This window comes from Rhinopithecus roxellana, chromosome 8 (genome assembly GCF_007565055.1).
Source record: "Rhinopithecus roxellana isolate Shanxi Qingling chromosome 8, ASM756505v1, whole genome shotgun sequence".
NCBI classification, from domain to species: Eukaryota; Metazoa; Chordata; class Mammalia; order Primates; family Cercopithecidae; genus Rhinopithecus; species Rhinopithecus roxellana.
The window spans coordinates 22,868,898-22,890,285 of NC_044556.1; the positions used below are offsets into that span (position 1 = coordinate 22,868,898).

General features: G+C 42.9%; 2 long non-coding RNA genes across 3 annotated transcripts in view; one reads left to right on the plus strand and one right to left on the minus strand.

Moving 5' to 3' along the window:
• The window catches only part of LOC115899093, a 215,625-nt gene that overhangs the window by 32,361 nt on the left and 161,876 nt on the right, over positions 1-21,388 (minus strand). The window lies entirely within an intron of this gene.
• Positions 1,433-19,647, plus strand: LOC115899092. Its single transcript, XR_004058717.1, has 3 exons — positions 1,433-1,553; positions 11,827-12,059; positions 19,516-19,647. It is a non-coding gene; the product is annotated as an uncharacterized LOC115899092 (long non-coding RNA).

Genomic DNA, 21,388 nt, shown 5'->3' on the forward strand with positions numbered 1-21,388 from the left:
CTCACACACAACCAAATGTGGACAAGGAGGGCTTCGGAGAACTGGATCAGGTGTCCTCATGGGTCTCTGTTCACTCCAGGAGGGTGAGAGAAAGAATCTCCAGTGTTCTATTGAATCCAAGCAGGAGCAGGTTATTTAAGGAAGCGTGGGGCGGCAGTCCTTTAGAACTGGAAAGAAACTCGAAAAATGTCCAGTTCAACCTTATTTTACAGAAGAGGGAACTGAGGCCTAGAGAGGTAAAGTGATTTGTTCAAAGTTAAGCGATGCCTACCTAGTTTATGGCTCTTCTCCCCACAGTGTACTGCAAACCTTACATCCATGACCTTCATGGACACCAGGCAAATTAGGGTATGCCCTTTCTTGCAGGTCTTCTTTGTGTTTGTCTGGGTTCAAGAAGCAGGAAATGATGGAAAAGTGCTGTGTTGACAAGCGACTTGTCCATTCTAGGTCCTTTGCTCTCCTCCAGGTCACAACCTCCCCACCTCATGTTCTCCCCTTTCACTCCTGCTCTGCTTTCAGGAAAGGGTTGGACAGGTGACAGCTTGGTAGAAATTTAAATCATATCATTGGGCACTGTGTTCATTTAGGCTGTCTCTCCAATCATCGATGAAAAATTTCATCCTCATCAAAGAGACTTCAGGCCCAGCCACAGATTGTTTTTTTTGGAGGGGTGGGGTGGGGAAAGGGCAGGTGGTGACAGTGAGGCTAGGAGGGAGGGGGTCATGGGTGAGATCTGATATGCTTAATAGAGCAGCAGTCACTCCAAGCAGCTTTGTACCCTGAGGATCCTATCCAAGTTGGTCTTCATATCGGAGCTCAACACTGCCTTACAGAAGATGTTTTGGTGATGAAATAAGAGCTTTCGTATCTGTTTAGGCAGCTCACGTATTCCCGCAAGCCTCCTGACTTGAGCAGGCTGAGTCAGGGACAGGCCGATTTGTTAGATAAACTCAGAGAGTTACAGGTTTCTCAAGACTTTGTAAACCCATCCCGTGTGGGAGTATTTCCCCTTCCTTAAATGGATTATTAGAAAAGCTTGGATGCAAATCAAGAATTCAATTTCTAACCAAGCAAATTTCCACCCACACAGAAAACTCATTTTAGTGTAGGCAACTTCCTATAAATAAAAGATTTTCTTCAACTCCGAGACTGACTTCTCATTAAAATGTGGTGGGACTCTACAGGGGTCCTTTAAGGGTCCCTGTCTGGGTGCTGAAGTTCAACATGTCATAGTTTAAAAGCGCCGTAGACACACCAAACGAACCTATGTACTCTCATTTGCTGCTCACACCTTCCCTGGGATGAAGGCTGCTGAGCGAGCTCTATGCTTGGCAAGGAAATGTGGAGCAGGTTGTACCCAAGAACGTCTGTAAGTCCCACCTCTGATCAGACAGGTGTGGCATCAAATCCTGGCCCTGACACAAAAGCTGTATGACTTTGGACAACATACTTAATCTCCCTGAGCCTGGGACTCTTCTAGGTCTTGAAAACAGGGGCACTGACACCCACCTCCCAGTGCTGCTATGAAGACCACACAAGATACCTGGATACAGGTAAAGCCCCTGGATACAGTAATCACTCTGTTTCTTGCTAGCAATTATGTAAGGAACTTTCCTAAACATGTTTTTCTCTTTTCACATGAGGTTTTTTACTGATCATGTGGAAAACTATGATGGTAGATGTTTTGGAAAACACAGAAAGCCATAAAAAAGAAAATAAAAATTGTCGTGTCCCCAATACTCAAAAAGAATCACTATTAACATTCTGATATACTTTAATTTCATAACATTCACACACACATGCACACATACTTCTATATAGTCACACACATATAATTTTGTGGTTGAGAATGTATACTGTGTTTTCTTTTTTCACCTAACATTATATTTTGAGCATTTTCTTATATCATTAAAAATTCTTAAAAACATCATGTTCAACAGTTTCAAAGTAATAATAGTTTTTTTCTGTCTTAATTTCATTGTATACAATTCTTCGTGTTTCATATTTTTCTTTTTATTCCTAATTTAGCAGATGAATCGACTGATCAAAGCACTTGAACTTTTTAAAAAAGAGTATCTAATAAATTTACTCAAAGAAAGCTTAAATTATACAGAACTGAAAATATTAGAAATCTATAGCTAATTAAATGTGTATAAATTAGCCAACTCCATAGACATTTCTAGTTAAGCATTCATAAAAATACATATTAATTCTTTCCTTTTATGTAGATATAACATATGCCTACATGACATGATGACCCTGGTCAAAAAAAAAAAAAAATCAGATGCTAAAAATATTCTCAAGTTGTAAAAATGTTGTGAAAAACATTTCAGTGACAATATTCTTCATGAATATAAACCTCTGATTTAATTCCTCTGATTTACCTTTGAACATGCAGAAGCGTGGATGGTTTTAAATTTTTTTTTTTTTTTTTAATGTGGTGGTCAGGATTATCATCAAACAAATGTTTTACAGATATTGGTATCATAACACATTGGCTTATTAACATTTAAGGCTTTTTGCATTCACAATATCTCATTGTGAGAAAAACAGTTTTAATATTGGTTATTTGCCATAATTTTTTAAACTTTCAAAGCCTTTTCAACATAAGAGAATAGCTGCACACATTTGTTTTCTTATAAAACATAATCTTTAAAAAATTAACTAAGATTGGTCTTTATGGTTCCTAGTAACAAGTCCTTGTCTTATTTTTTCATATAGTTTAAATTATATGCTTATGTAATATGCAGGACTACATTAAGACCCAGTAGTTCCTAAACAATGTTACCAAATAACCACATAAATCCCAAATGCACCAAAGTTCAAGTATCTTCATAGTATACTTCCACCTAATTGAAGTTGAAACTGCTCCTTTTGGGTATTTTTCTACTTCAGTACAAAGTATATTGTTAGAATTTCATTAGTGGGTTCATTATATGGCTTTTTAAAGACAAAAGTGGTTTTGATTTCTCCCATAGTTCACAATTCTGATGAGACATTTTCTTGGAAGTCATATAGTCAAGGGATGTTTTGAATAACCAAACACTCTTTCGTAGCTGTAATCTCTCAATTGTTACAATTGCCACTGTTACAAATAAGTGTTTATATCCTTGGCTGTAATAGCAGTATTTCCCAGATGGTTTACCTGTTCCCACAATACACTTCATTGTTTTAAAATATGAATATTTCCATGATTATAATTTGTTTGATGATAATCCTGACCACCACATTTTAATGACTGATTGAATCCAGTTTAAACCAATTATTACATATTTTTCAAACGTGCCTTTAAGTAGTGACTTTGCCAGTGGCACCAAATCTATACAGCAGCCATGTAAGGTGTATTGCTTTTCTTCCTGTAAAGTATTGGTGAGCACAAGAAGGCAATCCACCAAACTCCGAGATCTTCTCTCCTCACCAAATAAGGTACAAATTCACTTAAACATATTTTTCTGCAAAAAAGTTAAAGCTACTTTCAATCCCAAATTCATGTTCAGCAGAACTTGTGCAACGTGGGAAACCTTAGGGAAAGCCCACCATATTTTGATAATAGGTTGTCTGTGAAAAATCAGAATCACTGGAGTTAACCAGATATATTTAACTATCACGGCGTAATTTTTCTGGCAGGTGGCCTGCACAAGCCAGTTCATTTTCTTTACTTGCCATGTCCACAGCCCCCACTTTAAGAGGAAAGTTCCTTTCCATAGGAAAGATTTGAGATTTGGAAAAAAAAAGATGAACTTTCTTTCTGCAATAGATGTCCTTACGTAGTTTATGTGGGCATTTCCTAGCTTGTCCAATTATTCTAGTTACGTAAGCAGCCAACTGTCTTGGAAATTTGTTAAGCTCCTTCGTGTTCTTATTAGTCAACGTAGAGATCCTTTTTCTAAGACCATCAATGAAATGATTCTCAATAATATTAGAAAATTCCTATTTTTAACAATGGGGTTTCGGATGCTGTAGTCTCTAAACATCAGTGCCTCAGGTTACTGCAGCTGTTCAGCACAGTCCTGGCATCCACCAGGCAGCCCTCTCAGGCCCATGCAAGACCTGCTAGGAGAACTCCCCTTGGGCAAGGGAGGGCACTTTCCTGACTCCACCCAATGCTGGTTCTGCCCTTTTCTGGTGGGTTGGTGGGTCATGAAGGACCTGGCGGGGGGAAGAGCTACAGTCCATGAGCTATTAAGGCAGTAGTGGAAATTCGCTGTCCAGAAAATGTGTACCAACTTAACTTTCATCAGCAGGGGAGAAAAGTAAAGCTTTGGGAACCTTTGCAACTTTCCCATGCCTGTTCTTATTTGCTCCTATGGCAATTAACAATGAAACCAAAAAAAAGACAAGGAGGTCTGTGAAAGATGTCAGAGAACCAGAAAGGGGAGATGGGGAAATTGGTCCTCATTCCCCAGGCTCTGGAAAGCAATAGCAGGAAATTGAATAGACGATAAAAGGTTTACAAAGGCCTGAGGGATAAAAGCAAGAGGGATGTGGGGACGGGAAGGAGGTGCCTCTCGGTGTGTATTTTCACCCCAGATGACACAGAATGTCCTTGGGGCAAGGTGGCAGCTCTGTTCCTTTGCACTGAGTTCTAAGTGCAGTGCTGGGCACACTACGGAGCCCAGGAAGTACCACGTAATGATGAGCTCCCATGAGCCTGGAGGAGCACATGGAAAGTGGATTTTTTAAATGGTCATCTGCAAGAAAAATCCAGAGTGGAATTCTTGTGTCTGGTCAGCTCTATGGACAATTAGGAGCTAGTGTTGGGTGGAAGAGACATAGGTGCCTTTAGACCAGCTCTCTACCTCTGGCTGACTCTTTTGGTTTGGTTTCATTTGGTTGGTTTTTTATTTATTTTTTAATTAACAAATAACAACTGTACATATTCACAGAGTATATAGTGATACATATAATAAATGGTGACAGATCAGGGTAATCAGCATGTCCACATCTCAAACATTTATCATTTCTTTGTGTAAACATTCAGTATCCTCCTTCTAGCTGTTTGAAGCTATATAATGTGTACCATTAGCTAAGTCATCCTACAGTGGTATTGAACACCAAAACTTATTCCTCCTAGCTAGCTATAATTTTGTACCTTTTAACAAATGTCTCCCCATCCCTCCTGTCCCTCTACCCTTTCCAGCCTCTAGTATACGCTGTTCTACTTTTTACTTCTTTGAGATCAACTTTATTTATTAAACTTCCACATATGAATAAGAACATGTGGTGTTTGACTTTCTGGTCCTGGCTTACTTCACTTAATGTAATGTTCTGTAGCTCCATCCATGTTCCTGGGAATGACAGGATTTCATTCTTTTTTATGGCTGAATAGTATTCCATAGGGCTTGTTCTTAACAGACTATAGGAAGGAGGTGATCATCCAGGCCTTTTGGTCTTATATAACCTAATCTGGCTGGGCACAGTGGCTCATGCCTGTAATTCCAGCACTTTGGGAGGCCGAGGCAGGTAGATCAAGAGGTCAGGAGAGCGAGACCATCCTGGCTAAGACGGTGAAACCCTGTCTCTACTAAAAATACAAAAATTAGCCAGGCATGGTGGCGGGCGCCTGTAGTCCCAGCTACTCGAGAGGCTGAGGCAGGAGAATGGCGTGAACCCAGGAGGCACAGCTTGCAGTGAGCTGAGATAGCACCACTGCACTCCAGCCTGGGCGACAGAGCAAGACTCCCCCTCAAAAAAAAAAAAAAAATTAGCTGGACGTGGTGGCATGCACCTGTAATCCCAGCTATTCAGGAGGCTAAGGCAGGAGAATTGCTTCAACTCAGGAGGTGGAGGTTGCAGTGAGCTGAGATTGCACCACTGCACTCTGGACTGGGCAACAGAGCAAGACTCTGTCTCAAAAAAAAAAAAAAAAAAAAAAAACGAAACAAACCTAACCCACTTTCCATCAATCCATCGACCAGCTTTCACCAAGCACCCCTTTAATGCTCTGCACTTTTGCACTTGGGCTGAGCCCTGCAGGGTCGCACATGAAGTGGAAGCCGCAGTACCTGCCTATGAGGAGCCTGTGGTCTTGGTGAGGAGGCCAGACCAGCACCCATGAAAGAATCACAAACCACGAAAGACCATAGAAAGCAAGCATCAGACTGTGCGAATGGTGCAGTGGGAGTCCCAAGGACAGGAGGTGGACAGGACAGGGGCTTCAGCACGGAGGTGAGGCTTGAGCTTTAGAGATCCTAGGGGTGGCCTTGAGATCTACATGTTCCTTTGAGTGTAAAGGACTGATCCTTCTGAGAGAAGGAAAGGCATCACCCCTCACTTTCTGGGTCCCTTGCTCCTTGCAGGACCCCCTGCACAACACCGCAGTACTCAAGGGCTATCAGTGAAAGGAAAGGGAAGGAAAGGAACGAATGGCCTGTGGCAGGGTAAAAACAACTCCAGCTCTTCCTACCAGGCAACTTTTGTGGCTGGCTCCCAGGCTGCCTGGCCTCTGAGGTTCAAAGGAGGCTTGTCTTCTGAGAGTCAGTAGGATTAGACACAATCCCCAGCTCTGTTCCAAGGGTCTGTCAATATCCTCATAATTGGGTATGTTAAGTGCCGGCATATTTACCCTGTTTAATCATGGTTCCACCCCTTTGAGGAAAAAGCTGATAACAGCCACTTGAGGAGAGAGAAACAACAGTGACCTTCTGCAGAACCAACAATAACTTATTCCTTATAAGGAGTGGATAAACAAAATGCCCCGCACTCATCACTCAGGAATGTGCACCTCTTTGTGTGTCCTTCCTAACAGTAACTGGGCTCAACACCTCAGTGCAGCATTTCCTGTCATCGCTAGGACAGCAGAGTGGAGGTGACCTCCCTTCCCACTCATTGGAGAGAACATTCCTGATCATAAGGTTTCTGAATCAGAGCTGCAATTGCATCGAATAGGAATAAAAGGCTATTGAAAGGAAGGTTTCTGTTATCTGAGAAATCTAACTTTCTAGCAGCTAGAACACCTGTTCACAATGGGATTTTATTTAACCCCCATTAAAAGAAGAGTCAAAAGTTACAGGAATCAAAGCCAAAGTCCCTCCACAAGCTAACATAGTAATAAAACCATCAGTAATTTTAATGATTGTTTACATATAGTGCCTTCTCTAGGTCAGGCACTTTATTTATGATCTGTTAATTCCCGTGTTAACCTAGTAATTGTACCCAATTTTATAAGAGCGAATATTAAAGCTCAAGGAGAGATCATGTCATTTGCCAGAGTTCACACAGCTAACAAGTGGAAAAACAGAGATTTGAACCTGTTTTCCTGACTCCAAAGCCAGGAACTTTCTTTCAACTGGAGCCAGAAACACCCTAATGCCTACGGTGACCAGGGTCCCTTCTGGGTCATGTGGTGTGGAGAATGAGTTTGACCACTCTAACTTGTCTTGTACCTCAAGAGGATTTCCCAGACCTTCAAGGAATAAAAGAACATTGTGTTTCCTCCTAAACTGGTTTTTATCCCAATCTTGTGTTGCTCAAAAACACATGGAGCCAGAAAGCCAAATTCCAGAGTCCTCTCTGTGCTCATCCCAGGAGGGGCCCAGGCAGCAGGGTTATCTGAGGCCTATTCATGAGATGCTCCAGGCTGTGCCTCCCTCTCCCCGGTTGGCCTGGCAGCCTGTTCACTGGCTGCTCTCATAAGCCACCTAGGCTGCGTCCCTCCAGCTCCCATTGCTAGTCAGCTGGGCCAGAACCCACCCCTGTATTCAGTGTGGTTGCCAGACATTCTGCCCCACCATGATCCCCATTCTTCATTCAACCAATATTATGTGCCCATTATACATGCAAGGCACAGTCATAAGCTCTTGGGGGACAAGACAGAGATGAACCATGCCCTCTGGGAGTGGTCTTTCAGGAATATGGAGTGAATACTCAACCAGTTACTCAACTAATTGCTTAAATACAATTGTATAAATCCTTCAGAAGTTGCCAAGTTGCTAAGGGAGTGTGCAACTGGGGTGGGGATGGGGGGCTTGACTAGGACTGAGGAATGAGGAAAAACCTCTCCTAGGAAGAAGACAGGAGGGCTGAAGCACACAGAAAGAGGGGTCAGTGGTACAAAATGAGGCCAGAGAGGTCAGCAAGGTTCCATATTGAGGGCCTTTATAGGGCTGGACTTTATCTTAGGAACAAGGAGACTCCATTGAAGGGTTCAGGTTGTGAATGTTACATGTGTATGGATCAGGGAAGAAAAGAATGATATGTATGCCAAAAAATTCTGAATTGTGCTGAGAATTAACAACTGTCTTTTTTAGCCTTTGGTCTCCCTAAAATAGAAGCTTCCTGTAACTCACAGGTTGACAATTAAAGGGATTGTAATAAATGTCCTTTTAAAAAAGTAAGTTTTTATAGACAAGGTCTTGCCTGTTGCCTGGGCTGGAGTGCAACGGCACAATCAAAGCTCTCTGCAGCCTCAAACTCCTGGGCTTAAGCAGTCCTCCTGCCTCAGCCTCCTGAGTAGCCTGGAGTAGAGGTTTGGACCATCACACCCAGCTAATTTTATTTTTTGTAGAGACTTGTTCTCCCTGTGTTGCCCAGGCTGGTCTCAAACTGCTAACCTCAAGCAATCCTCCTGTCTTAGCCTCCCAAAGTGCTGGGATTACAGGTGTGAGCCACCATGCCCAGCCCAGTAAGTTTTCATGATAATATGGATTTGTTCTTGACAATGAGGACTCAAGCCCAGGCAATCTTCTCCAAGTCACAGTATTCACCCACCCCTGCATCAGTCTGAATCTGGAATCCTCTTCTGGCACAACCACGTTTCAGTGAGTAGGCCCACGCTGGCCCATTCAGAGGGGTGGATTTGAAGAGGCACTTGGGGCCAGTCTGGAGGAAGAAGGCAAGGCAAAGAGTAGGATGGTGCCGGAACCTCAAGGACTGATTCCTTTTATCAGCGTTGTCCACATGGGTTGCTCTTCTGGGCCCTGGGAAAGCATTAGAGACACCCAGACATGATTCTCAGAGTCTGCCCTGACATGTCACCCCAGAAGATTGAGGTCTTTGGTCCTTGAGCCCTTTACTTTGAACATGAGAAGTGTTTGTACCCAGGGACTTACCCAAGTCTTTTTTTTTTTTTGGAGATGGAGTCTTGCTCTGTCACCCAGGCTGGAGTGCAATGGCACAATCTCGGCTCACTGCAAACTCCGCCTCCCCGTTCAAGTGATTGTCTTGCTTCAGCCTCCCATGTAGCTGGGATTACAGATGCCTGCTACCAGGTCTGGCTACTTTTTGTATTTTTAGTAGAGATGGGGTTTCACCAGGTTGACCATGCTGGTCTTGAACTCCTGACCTCAGGTGATCCACCCCCTCCGGCCTTCAAAGTGCTGAGATTACAGGCGTGAGCCACCATGCCCAACCTCAAGTCTTCTCTGATCCTAACATTCCGGGACCTAATCACTTCAAAGGAGACATGCCATTTCTGGGTGAGGCCCCAGGAGGAATGTTTTATGGTGGACAACTCTGAGGGCTAGCATGGAGCCTGGAGAGAGAATGGAAAGGAAGAAGGGAGCTGATGGGAGGTCCACAAGGACTTTTGTTGAATGGTGGGGAGGGGGCAAGGCAGAAAGCAACTTATGGCATGATTCTACTCAGAGACAGCCCAGCCTTTGAAAACTTGCCCTGCCCAGAGTGAAAAAGATTTAAACAACACACACACACACACACACACACACACACACACACACACACCCATCACACATATATTCCATGCATTTCTTAATTAAGGGAATGCTAACATTTCTTTAAAGTACAATTCTTAAAATGATATTTGGAGACCGTATTCTTTAACTTGTGAGAATATACCTCCAACATCTTAATAAAACTGTGATTAAAAAAAAAACTTTCTCTAATTGTGACTAAATCTGATGTCATTTATTAAAATGTATGCCGATTTGCAACATCAATAACCTTGTTGCTATGCCTATTCTGCCAAAACCCTTTTCCTAGTATTTCTTAAATCACCACACAGCTGAAAAAGTTTCCACTGGGCTTCTCCCCTCCAAAGAGTTCCTGGGGTGGCCTTGGGATCCACATGGTGGGATCGGCCCACAGGTGGGGGAGGGGGAGGTGCTCTTCATCTATGTTGCATCAGCAGTGTGAGCTGCTGCTATCATGTGTTGAAAAGAATATGAGACAAAAAGAGATAATGTTTGAAATGGAAAAAAAAAATGGTATTACTAAGCCAAGTGATCAAATATTGCCAATTTTGCTTGCCAGCTATCATGAACTGATAACAAATTAGCAAAAGGCCAAACTTGCGTGCACGAAGTTGTCCTGAGCAGTGGCCGGATCCAGACATAGTACATGTCTCTAGATATCATTCATGGCCTACAAGCTTTGTAGTCTTTGCCCTGTGATGAGGCTATCCTCCCAGCGGGGTAAGAGGAAATGATTCCTTGCACTCTAGCTGGATGTAGTGGCTTATACTCTGGCCAGAAGGTCAGAAAACTGTCACAGAACCAACTCTGCTCATTATTCGCTGTGTGCTTTGGCCAAGTCTCCTAACTCATTGAAGTCTGTATTTCTTTATCTCTGAAATGACAGCAACACTCAACACACGTTGACTGAGGACAGACTGTATGCTAGTCTGAACCATGTGTGAGTGAACACATAGTCATCACTTCCATGAGAGTGGAATAGTGGATATAAGACTAAGTACCACATGTGAGTGACTCCAAATATTACAGCATCCTCATTTACTAAATGAACTCTTAAGAAAAGATTTTCACTTTTATATTTGTTGATATTAAAACATATCAGGATGCAAATGAAATAGACAACTGTCTGTGCATAATAATGTGTTATTTTAATTACTTATAGGTAAAATCACATGCTATTCATTAATTTGTATACCTTGATTAAAATGTTGAGTTTAAATTATATATTTAAAAATCACGGCCGGGCGCAGTGGCTCATGCCTGTAATCCCAGGACTTTGGGATGCCAAAGCAGGTGGGTCACCTGAGCTCAGCAGGCTGAGACCAGCCTGGCCAACATGGTGAAACCCCATCTCTACTAAAAATATTTTTTTAAAAATTAGGCAGAGGTGGTGGTGGGCACCTGTAATCCCAGTTACTCGGGAGGCTGAGGCAGAAGAATGCTTGAACCCAGGAGACGGAGGTTGCAGTGAGCTGACACGGTGCCACTGCACTCCAGTCTGGGTGACAGCGTGAGACTCCGTCACACACAAAAAATCACATCATGTTTATAATGCAGAAATACTGCCTTTACCCACTCACAATGCAATACTTTTAATCAAATTCTTCCAGTGCACTTTTGACATCAGTGTTTTGACGTTCCCTAGGGCCAGTCTTCAAGTCCATTTTTCAGAGCACAATATCTTCATATTCATCCTGATTGCTTGAGATTCAGCACTTTTTGAATCTAAATATGACGTTGTCATTGAAAACTGTACCTCATGCCATGATAGTTCTTTCCCTATTTGTGATCTCGTAAGATAACTGTCAGGCCTTTGAGCCCAAGCTAAGCCATCATATCCCCTGTGACAGGCACATATACATCCAGATGGCCTGAAGCCACTGAAGATCCACAAAAGAAGTGAAAACAGCCTTAACTGATGACATTCTACCATTGTGATTTATTTCTGCCCCACCCTAACTGATCAATGTACTTTGTAATCTCCCTGACCCTTAAGAAGTTTCTTTATACTCTCCCCCACCCTTAAGAAGGTTATTTGTAATTCTCCTCACCCTTGAGAATGTACTTTGTAAGGTCCACCCCCTGCTCCCAAAACATTGCTCTTAACTCCACCGCCTATCCCAAAACCTATAAGAACTAATGATAATCCCACCACCCTTGCTGACTCTCTTTTCAGACTCAGCCCACCTGCACCCAGGTGAAATAAACAGCCATGTTGCTCACACAAAGCCTGTTTGGTGGTCTCTTCACCTGGATGCGTGAGACATTTGGTGCCGAAGACCTGGGTCGGCGGGACTCCTTCAGGACACCAGTCCCCTGTCCTCACCCTCACTCCATGAAGAGATCCACCTATAACCTCGGGTCCTCAGACCAGCCAGCTCAAGGAACATCTCACTGATGTTATATCAGGTAAACGGCCTCTTTTTACTCTCTTCTCCAACCTCTCTCACTATCCCTCAACCTCTTTCTCCTTTCAATCTTGGCACCACCCTTCAATCTCTCCTTTCTCTTAATTTAAATTCTTTTCATTTTCTCGTAGAGACAAAGGAGACACATTTTATCCGTGGACCCAAAACTCCGGCGCTGGTCATGGACTTGCGAAGGCAGTCTTCCCTTGGTGTTTAATCATTGCGGGGGCGCCTCTCTGATTATTCACCCACTTTCCATTGGTGTCTGATCTCTGATGGGATGCCTGCCTTGGTCATTCACCCACCCTCCCTTGGTGGCAAGTCAATTCCCTTGGTGGCTGCTCACCCACGTTGCAGCCCAGGACTGCTCCCCACTCCCCTTCACGGTGTCTCTACCCTTCTCTTTAAACTTGCCTCCTTCACTATGGGCAACCTTCCACCCTCCATTTCTCCTTCTTTTCCCTTAGCCTGTGTTCTCAAGAACTTAAAACCTCTTCAACTCTCTCCTGACCTAAAGTCTTATTTTCTTCTGCAACATGGCTTGGCCCCAATACAAACTCGACAATGTTTCTAAATGGCCAGAAAACAGCACTTTTGATTTCTCCATCCTACGAGACCTAGATAATTTTTGTCGAAAAATGGGCAAATGGTCTGAGCATTTTTTCATGTGTCTGTTGGCTGCATAAATGTCTTCTTTTGAGAAGTGTCTGTTCATATTCTATGCCCACTTTTCGATGGGCTTGTTTGATTTTTTCTTGTAAATTTAAGTTCTTTGTAGATTCTGGATATTAGCCCTTTGTCAGATGGGTAGATTGCAAAAATTTTCTCCCATTCTGTAGGTTTCCTGTTCACTCTGATGGTAGTTTCTTTTGCTGTGCAGAAGCTCTTCAGTTTGATTAGATCCCATTTATCAATTTTGGTTTTTGTTGCCATTGCTTTTGGTGTTTTAGACATGATGTCCTTGCCCATGTCTATGTCCTGAATGGTATTGTCTAGATTTTCTTCTAGGGTTTTTATGGTTTTAGGTCTAACATTTAATTTAAGTCTTTAATCCATCTTGAATTAATTTTTGTATATGCTGTAAGGAAGGGATCCGTTTCAGCTTTCTACATATGGCTAGCCAGTTTTCCCAGCATCATTTATTAAATAGGGAATCCTTTCCCTATTTCTTCTTTTTGTCAGGTTTGTCAAAGATCAGATGGTTGTAGATGTGTGGTATTATTTCTGAGGGCTCTATTCTGTTCCATTGGTCTATATCTCTGTTTTGGTACCAGTACCATGCTGTTTTGGTTACTGTAGCCTTGTAGTATAGTTTGAAGTCAGGTAGCATGATGCTTTCAGCTTTCTTTTTGCTTAGGATTGTCTTGGCAATGCAGACTCTTGTTTTTGGTTCCATACGAAATTTAAAGCCGTTTTTTTCCAATTCTGTGAAGAAAGTCAGTGGTAGCTTGATGGGGATGGCATTGAATCTATAAATTACTTTGGGCAGTATGGCCATTTTCACGATATTGATTCTTCCTATCCATGAGCATGGAATGCTCTTCCATTTGCTTGTGTCCTCTTTTATTTCGTTGAGCAGTGGTTTGTAGTTCTCCTTGAAGAGATCCTTCACATCCCTTGTAAGTTGGATTCCTAGGTATTTTATTCTCTTTGAAGCAATCGTGAATGGGAGTTCACTCATGATTTGGCTCTCTGTTGTCTGTTATTGGTGTATAGGAATGCTTGTGATTTTTGCACATTGATTTTGTATCCTGAGACTTTGCTGAAGTTGCTTATCAGCTTAAGGAGATTTTGGGCTGAGACGATGGGGTTTTCTAAATACACAATCATGTCATCTGCAAACAGGGACAATTTAACTTCCTCTTTTTCTAATTGAATACCCTTTATTTCTTTCTCCTGCCTGACTGCCCAGTCCAGAACTTCCAACACTATGTTGAATAGGAGTGGTAAGAGAGGGCATCCCTGTCTTGTGCCAGTTTTCAAAGGGAATGCTTCTACTTTTTCCCATTCAGTATGATATTGGCTATTGGTTTGTCATAAATAGCTCTTATTATTTTGAGATAAGTCCCATCAATACCTAATTTATTGAGAGTTTTTAGCATGAATGGCTATTGAATTTTGTTAAAGGCCTTTTCTGCATCTATTAAGATAATCATGTGGTTTTTGTCTTTGGTTCTCTTTATATGATGGATTACATTTATTGATTTCTGTAAGTTGAACCAGCCTTCATTCCAGGGTCGTACCCCCCCCCCCCAACCTTAACCTACAAGTATGGGACATCTCTACTCCCTCCCTGGCAACTGATCACATGCCCATTACCATCCCATTAAAACCTAATCACCCTTACCCCGTTCAACACCAATATCCCATCCCACAGCACGCTTTGAGAGGATTAAAGCCTGTCATCACTTGCCTGTTACAGCATGGGCTTCTAAAACCTGTAAACTCTCCTTACAATTCCCCATTTTACCTGTTCAAAAAGCAGACAAGTCTCATAGGTTAGTTCAGGATCTGCCCCTTATCAACCAATTTGTTTTGCCTATTCACCCTGTAGTGCCCAATCTGTACACTCTTTTGTCCTCAATACCTTCCTCCACAACTCACTCTTCCATTCTTGATCTTAAAGATGCTTTTTTCACTATTCCCCTGCACCCCTCGTCCCAGCCTCTCTTTGCTTTTACCTGAACTGACCCTGACACCCATCAGTCCCAGCAGCTTACCTGGGCTGTGCTGCTGCAAGGCTTCAGGGACAGTCCTCATTACTTCAGCCAAGCTCTTTTCCATGATTTACTTTCTTTCCACCCCTCCGCTTCTCACCTTACTCAATGTATTGATGATATTCTACTTTGTAGCCCCTCCTTTGAATCTTCTCAATAAGACACCCTTCTGCTCCTTCTACATTTATTCTCCAAAGTATATCGGGTATCCCCCTCCAAAGCTCAAATTTCTTCTCCATCCATTACCTACCTCAGCATAATTCTTCATAAAAACACACGTGCTCTCCCTGCCGACTAATCTCTCAAACCCCAACACCTTCTATAAAACGACTTTCCTTCCTAGGCATGGTTGGATACTTTCATCTTTGGAAACCTGGTTTTGCCATCCTAACAAAACCATTATATAAACTCACAAAAGGAAACCTAGCTGACCCCATAGATCCTAAATGCTCTCCCTGACTCATCCCAAACCTTTTCATTACACACAGCTGAAGTGCAGGGCTGTGCAGCTGGAATTCTTACACAAGGACTGGGACTGTGTCCTGTAGCCTTTTTGTCCAAACAACTTGACCTTACTGTTTTAGGCTGGCTATCATGTCTCCTTGCAGTGGCTGCCACCATCCTAATACTTTTAGAGGCCTTCGAAATCACAAACTATGCTCAACTCACTCTCTACAGCTCTCATAACTTCCAAAATCTATTTTCTTCCTCACACCTGATGCATATACTTACTGCTCCCTGGCTCCTTCAGCTATACCCACTCTGTGTTGTGTCTCCCACAATTACCATTGTTCCTGGCCTGGACTTCAATCCAGCCTCCCACATTATTCCAGATATCACACCTGACCCCCATGACTGTATCTCTCTGATCCACCTGACATTCACTCCATTTCTGCATATTTCCTTCTTTCCTGTTCCTCACCCTGATCACATTTGGTTTATTGATGGCAGTTCCACCAGGCCTAATCGCCATTCACTAGCAAAGACAGGCTATGCTATAGTATCTTCCACATCTATCACTGAGGCTACTGCTCTGCCCCCCTCCACTACCTCTCAGCAAGCTGAACTCATTGCCTTAACTTGAGCCCTCACCCTTGCAAAGGGACTAAGCGTCAATATTTATACTGACTCTAAATACGCCTTCCATATTCTGCACGACCATGCTGTCATATGGGCTGAAAGAGGTTTCCTCACTACACAAAGGTCCTTCATCATTAATGCCTCTTTAATAAAAACTCTTCTCAAGGTCACTTTACTTCCAAAAGAAGCTGGAGTCATACACTAAAAGGGCCACCAAAAGGCATCAGATCCCATCACTCAGGGCAATGCTTATCCTGATAAGGTAGCTAAAGAAGCAGCTAGAAATCCAACTTCTGTCCCTCATGGCCAGTTTTTCTCCTTCTCATCAGTCACTCCCACCTACTCCTCCACTGAAACTTCCACCTATCAATCTCTTCCCACACAAGGCAAATGGTTCTTAGACCAAGGAAAATATCTCCTTCCAGCCTCACAGGCCCATTCTATTCTGTCATCATTTTATAACCTCTTCCATGTAGGTTACAAGCCACCAGCCTGTCTCTTAGAACCTCTCATTTCCTTTCCATCATGGAAATCTATCCTCAAGGAAATCACTACTCAGTGTTCCATCTGCTATTCTACTACCCTTTAGGGATTGTTCAGGCCCCCTCCCTTCCCTACACATCAAATTCGGGGATTTGCCCCTGCCCAGGACTGCAAATTGACTTTACTTACACGCCCCAAGTCAGAAAACTGAAATACCTCTTGGTCTAGGTAGACACTTTCACTGGATGGGTGGAGGCCTTTCCCACAGGGTCTGAGTAGGCCACCGCAGTCATTTCTTCCCTTCTATCAGACATAATTCCTCAGTTTGGCCTTCCCACCTCTATACAGTCCGATAATGGGCTGGCCTTTATTAGTCAAATCACCCAAGCAGTTTCTCCCTCCTGTCCTCAATCTTCAGGAAAGGTAGAACAGACTAATGGTCTTTTAAAGACACACCTCACCAAGCTCAGCCTCCAACTTAAAAAGGACTGGACAGTACTTTTACCTCTTGCCCTTCTCAGAATTAGAGCCTGTCCTCGAGATGCTACAGGGTACAGTCCATTTGAACTTTTATATGGATGCACTTTCTTACTCGGCCCCAGCCTTATCCCAGACAGCAGCCCTGTAGGTGACTATCTTCCAGTCCTCCAGCAGGCTAGACAGGAAATTCACCAGGCTGCTAATCTTCTCTTGCCTACTCCAGCTTTCCAGCCATATGAAGACACCCTAGCTGGACGATGAGTTCTTTTTAAGAATCTGACCCCTTAAACTCTACAACCTCGATGGACCAGACCCTACTTAGTCATCTATAGTACTCCAATCGCCGTTCGCCTTCAGGACCCTCCCCATTGGGTTCACCATTCCAGGATAAAGCTGTGTCCATTGGACAGCCAGCCAGATATCTCCTCTTCCTCCTGGAAGTCGCACATACTCTCCCTTACTTCTCTTAAACTTACTCGCATTTCTGAAGAACAGTAATAACCCTTATGAGCCTAATACATCCCTTCATTCTATTAGATCTATCCATCCTTACCCTACTCTTTGCAACAGGGCTTTACGTAGTCACCCCCACTACTTGGACTGTGCCCCAAAAACTTGTCATCCCTACTACATTCTGTCTAGTCATACTCCTATTCACCATTCTCAACTACTCATAAATGACCTGCTCTTGTTTGCACTGCCAGTTTACATTGTTCTCCAACACATCACATTTGATATCTCCTGGTGCTATCCCCAAACCGCCACTCTTGACTCCCTCTTGAAGTGGGTAGATGATCTTTGGTGGCAGGGCACCCTCCAATACTTCCACCCTGATGAAGTTCTATTCTTTACTTTTATACTCTTATTCTCATTCCCAGCTTATGCCACTCTCTACGTCTCCTTAGTTACCTCCAGCATACTATCAATTTCACCCACTCTCTGCTCACTGCCTCCAATCCTTCTCTAGCAAAGAATTGTTGGCTATGTGTTTCCCTTTCTTCCTGCTCTTACACAGCCATCCCCACTCTGCAATCTGACCGGGCTACCTCTCCCATCTCCCTGCACCTCAGAACCTCCTTTAATAGCCCTCATCTTTACCCGCCTGAGGAACTTCTTTACTTTCCAGACAGATTTGGTGAGAACTCCCCAGACATCTCACACCCACAAGCTGCCACACTTCTCCACATCTACTTATGGCACCTTTCTCCTTATGTCAATTCCACCCCTGCTCCATATTTGGACCCCTAACCACACAAACAACTATCCCTGTTGCCGCTCCTTTATGCATCTCCTGACAACAGCCTACTGGAATCCCTTAAGGCAACTTTCCACTGTCCAGATGTTCCTTTACTCTTTATCTCCAGAACCCAGCCACACACATTATCAAACAGATGGGAGCATTCCAACTTTGCATTACTGATAAGCCCTCTATCATTACTGACAAACCAAAAATCATTGGCAGTCACTATTGTTTAGGAAGACACGTACCCTGCATCTCACTCCATCCTTGGCTACCCTCCCCCTGCTCATCTAATTCTCCTCCTAGACCCTCCTCCTGCTTGCTTATAACCAGCCCCATGAATAGCAGTGAAAGGTCACTTGTAGACACTATGCACTTTCTCATACAACATGAGAACCGTACCTCTCCCTCTACGCAGTTGCACCATCAATCCCCATTACAATCTCTAACGGCTGCTGCCCTTGCTGGAGCTCTAGGATTTGGGGTGCAGGATTCTTCTTTCAGTACACCCTCTCACCTTTTCACTTTACATTTCCAGTTCTGCCTAACAAAAGGTCTCTTCTTTTTATGTGGCCCTTCCACCTACATATGCCTACCTGCCAACTGGATGGGCACATGTACTCTAGTCTTCCTTACCCCAAAATCCAGTTTGCAGATGGGAACAAATAACTGCCTGTCCCCCTCATGACACCAACATGACAAAAAAAAGACTCATCCCACTAATCCCTTTACTTCTGGGTCTAGGACTTTCCGCCTCCACTATTGCACTTGAAACTAGAATAGCAGGCATCTCAACTGCTGCCATCACATTCCACAGCCTCTCTAATGACTTCTCTGCCAGCACTACAGATATATCACAAACTTTATCTGTTCTCCAAGCCCAGGTTGACTCTTTAGCTGCAGTTGTCCTCCAGAACTGCTGAGGCCTCAATTTACTCACTGCTGAAAAAGGAGGATTTTGTATATTTTTAAATGAAGAGGGTTTTTTTTTTTTTACCTAAATCAATCTAATCTGGTATATGACAACATTAAAAAAACTCAAGGATAGAGCCCAAAAACTCACCAGCCAAACAAACAATAACATTGAACCCCCTTGGACACTCTCTAATTGGATGTTCTGGGTACTCCCAATTCTTAGTCCTTTAATACCTATTTTTCTTCTTCTTTTGTTCAGACCTTGTGTCTTTCATTTAGTTTCTCAATTCATACAAAACCGCATCCAGGCCATCACCAGTAATTCTATACGACAAATCCTCCTTCTAACAACCCCACAATATCACCCCTTACCCCAAAATCTTCACTTGAATCTCTCCCACTGTAGGTTCCCATGCCACCCCTAATCCCACTCGAAGCAGCCCTCAGAAACATCGCCCATTATCTCTCCATACAACCCCCCAAAATTTTCACCACCCCAACACTTTACCACTATTTTGTTTTATTTTTCATATTAATATAAGAAGATGGAAACGTCAGGCCTCTGGGCCCAAGCTAAGCCATCATATCCCTGTGACCTGCACGTATACATCCAGATGGCCTGAAGCATCTGAAGATCCACAAAAGAGTGAAAATAGCCTTAACTGATGACATTCCACCATTGTGATTTGTTTCTGCCCCAACCTAACTGATCAATGTACTTTGTAATCTCCCCAACCCTTAAGAAGGTTCTTTATAATCTCCCCCACCCTTAAGAAGGTTCTTTATAATCTCCCCCACCCTTAAGAAGGTTCTTTGTAATTCTCCCTACCCTTGAGAATATACTTTGTGAGATCCACCCCGTCCCTAAAACATTGCTCTTAACTCCACTGCCTATCCCAAAACCTATAAGAAATAATGATAATCCCACCACCCTTTGCTCTCTTTTCGGACTCAGCCCACCTGCACCCAGGTGAAATAAACAGCCTTGTTCCTCACACAAAGCCTGTTTGGTGGTCTCTTCACACAGACACATTAGACAATAACCACATATCCTTCAAATATGGTATATTAGTAATGTTGACTTTTAACATGATCTTTGTATGGTTTGTTTACTGTGACCTCCAACACTCAACAATTGAGAGGTCAGATCTTCAGGAATAATTGTCAAATGTGTCAGATTTCTTTGCCAGTTTTTTTCCTGTATTGCCAGTAGTCCATGAGATCCCACATTAACATTACTTTAGATGGCTTAAGACTAACATATGTTTATCAAAAAGAAGGTTGCCATCTACAATCAAGTGACTGAATGCTTTGTGTTCTGTAAAGACTCTAAGATGACTCCAACAGATAATTTTGAGGAGAATAGGCAGGATTATATGTGATAATTATAATAAAGCCTAGAGGGCATTAACAGCTCCAAATGAAAAGTGTTTAGAGATAAGAGAGGGTATAGACTAGCTATATGATTAATCATTGAGTTGTTCATTTTTCTTAACCTCTTTACCTAGAAAATAAGGACAGTCAACAATACCTCAAAATGTTGCTGTGAGGAGTAAATGAGGTTATAAATTATAGCATAGTGCCTGACTTGAAGGTGTACTTAGGATGACGGCCATCATTCCCTGAGTTCTTCCAGCTCTGCTCCCACTTGTGACTCTATGGGGAATGTTAAGGGAAAAGGAACAGGGGCAGGACAAGACAGGAACAAAGTATCTTTGCCCATTGTTCAGCTGAGACAGATTGGAGTTTTTCCAAAGGTGCCTTACCAAGAACCAAAGGAAAACTAAGAACTAAAGACACAAAGACTGTAGTTACAGAGTCCCTCCCCAGATCCCAGATCTCAGTGTCATTGTTCCTTTCTGCATCCTTCAGTCCTGTGGCATTTTCCTTGGCTAGTCTCACTTGTACATGCAGCCGCTATGGAATGCTGGGGCCACCTGAGAGAAGGGGATTTGCACAACAATAGAAAACCACTGGGATTTGGAGGAGGGCAAACTGAGTTTAAATCAGTCTCTACCTTTCACTGGCTTTAAGATTTTGGAAATGTCCATTTGCCTCTCCAAGTCTCAGTTTCTTCATCCTTACGTAAACAAAAAAGTATCTGAGACAGGTCTCAATCAAATTAGAAGTTTATTTTATTAAGGTTAAGGACATTTGCAGAAGAAATAAAGACAGAGTCACAGAAACAGGAGAAAGACCTGTGCCTTTCTCCAAAGATGATTTTGAGGGCTTCAGTATTTAAAGGGGAAAAGTGGGCTGGAGGGGAAAGAGGGAGGTTATGGTAATCCAAGGGAGGGTATGGTAATTCAAGAGAAAAGGAACAGGTAGGGGAATAGTCAATTATGTATTTGTTTTGTGCTCAGTAAATTGGCACTTTGCATAAGATAAGGCTAACACAGAGTAACTCTGTGGAGA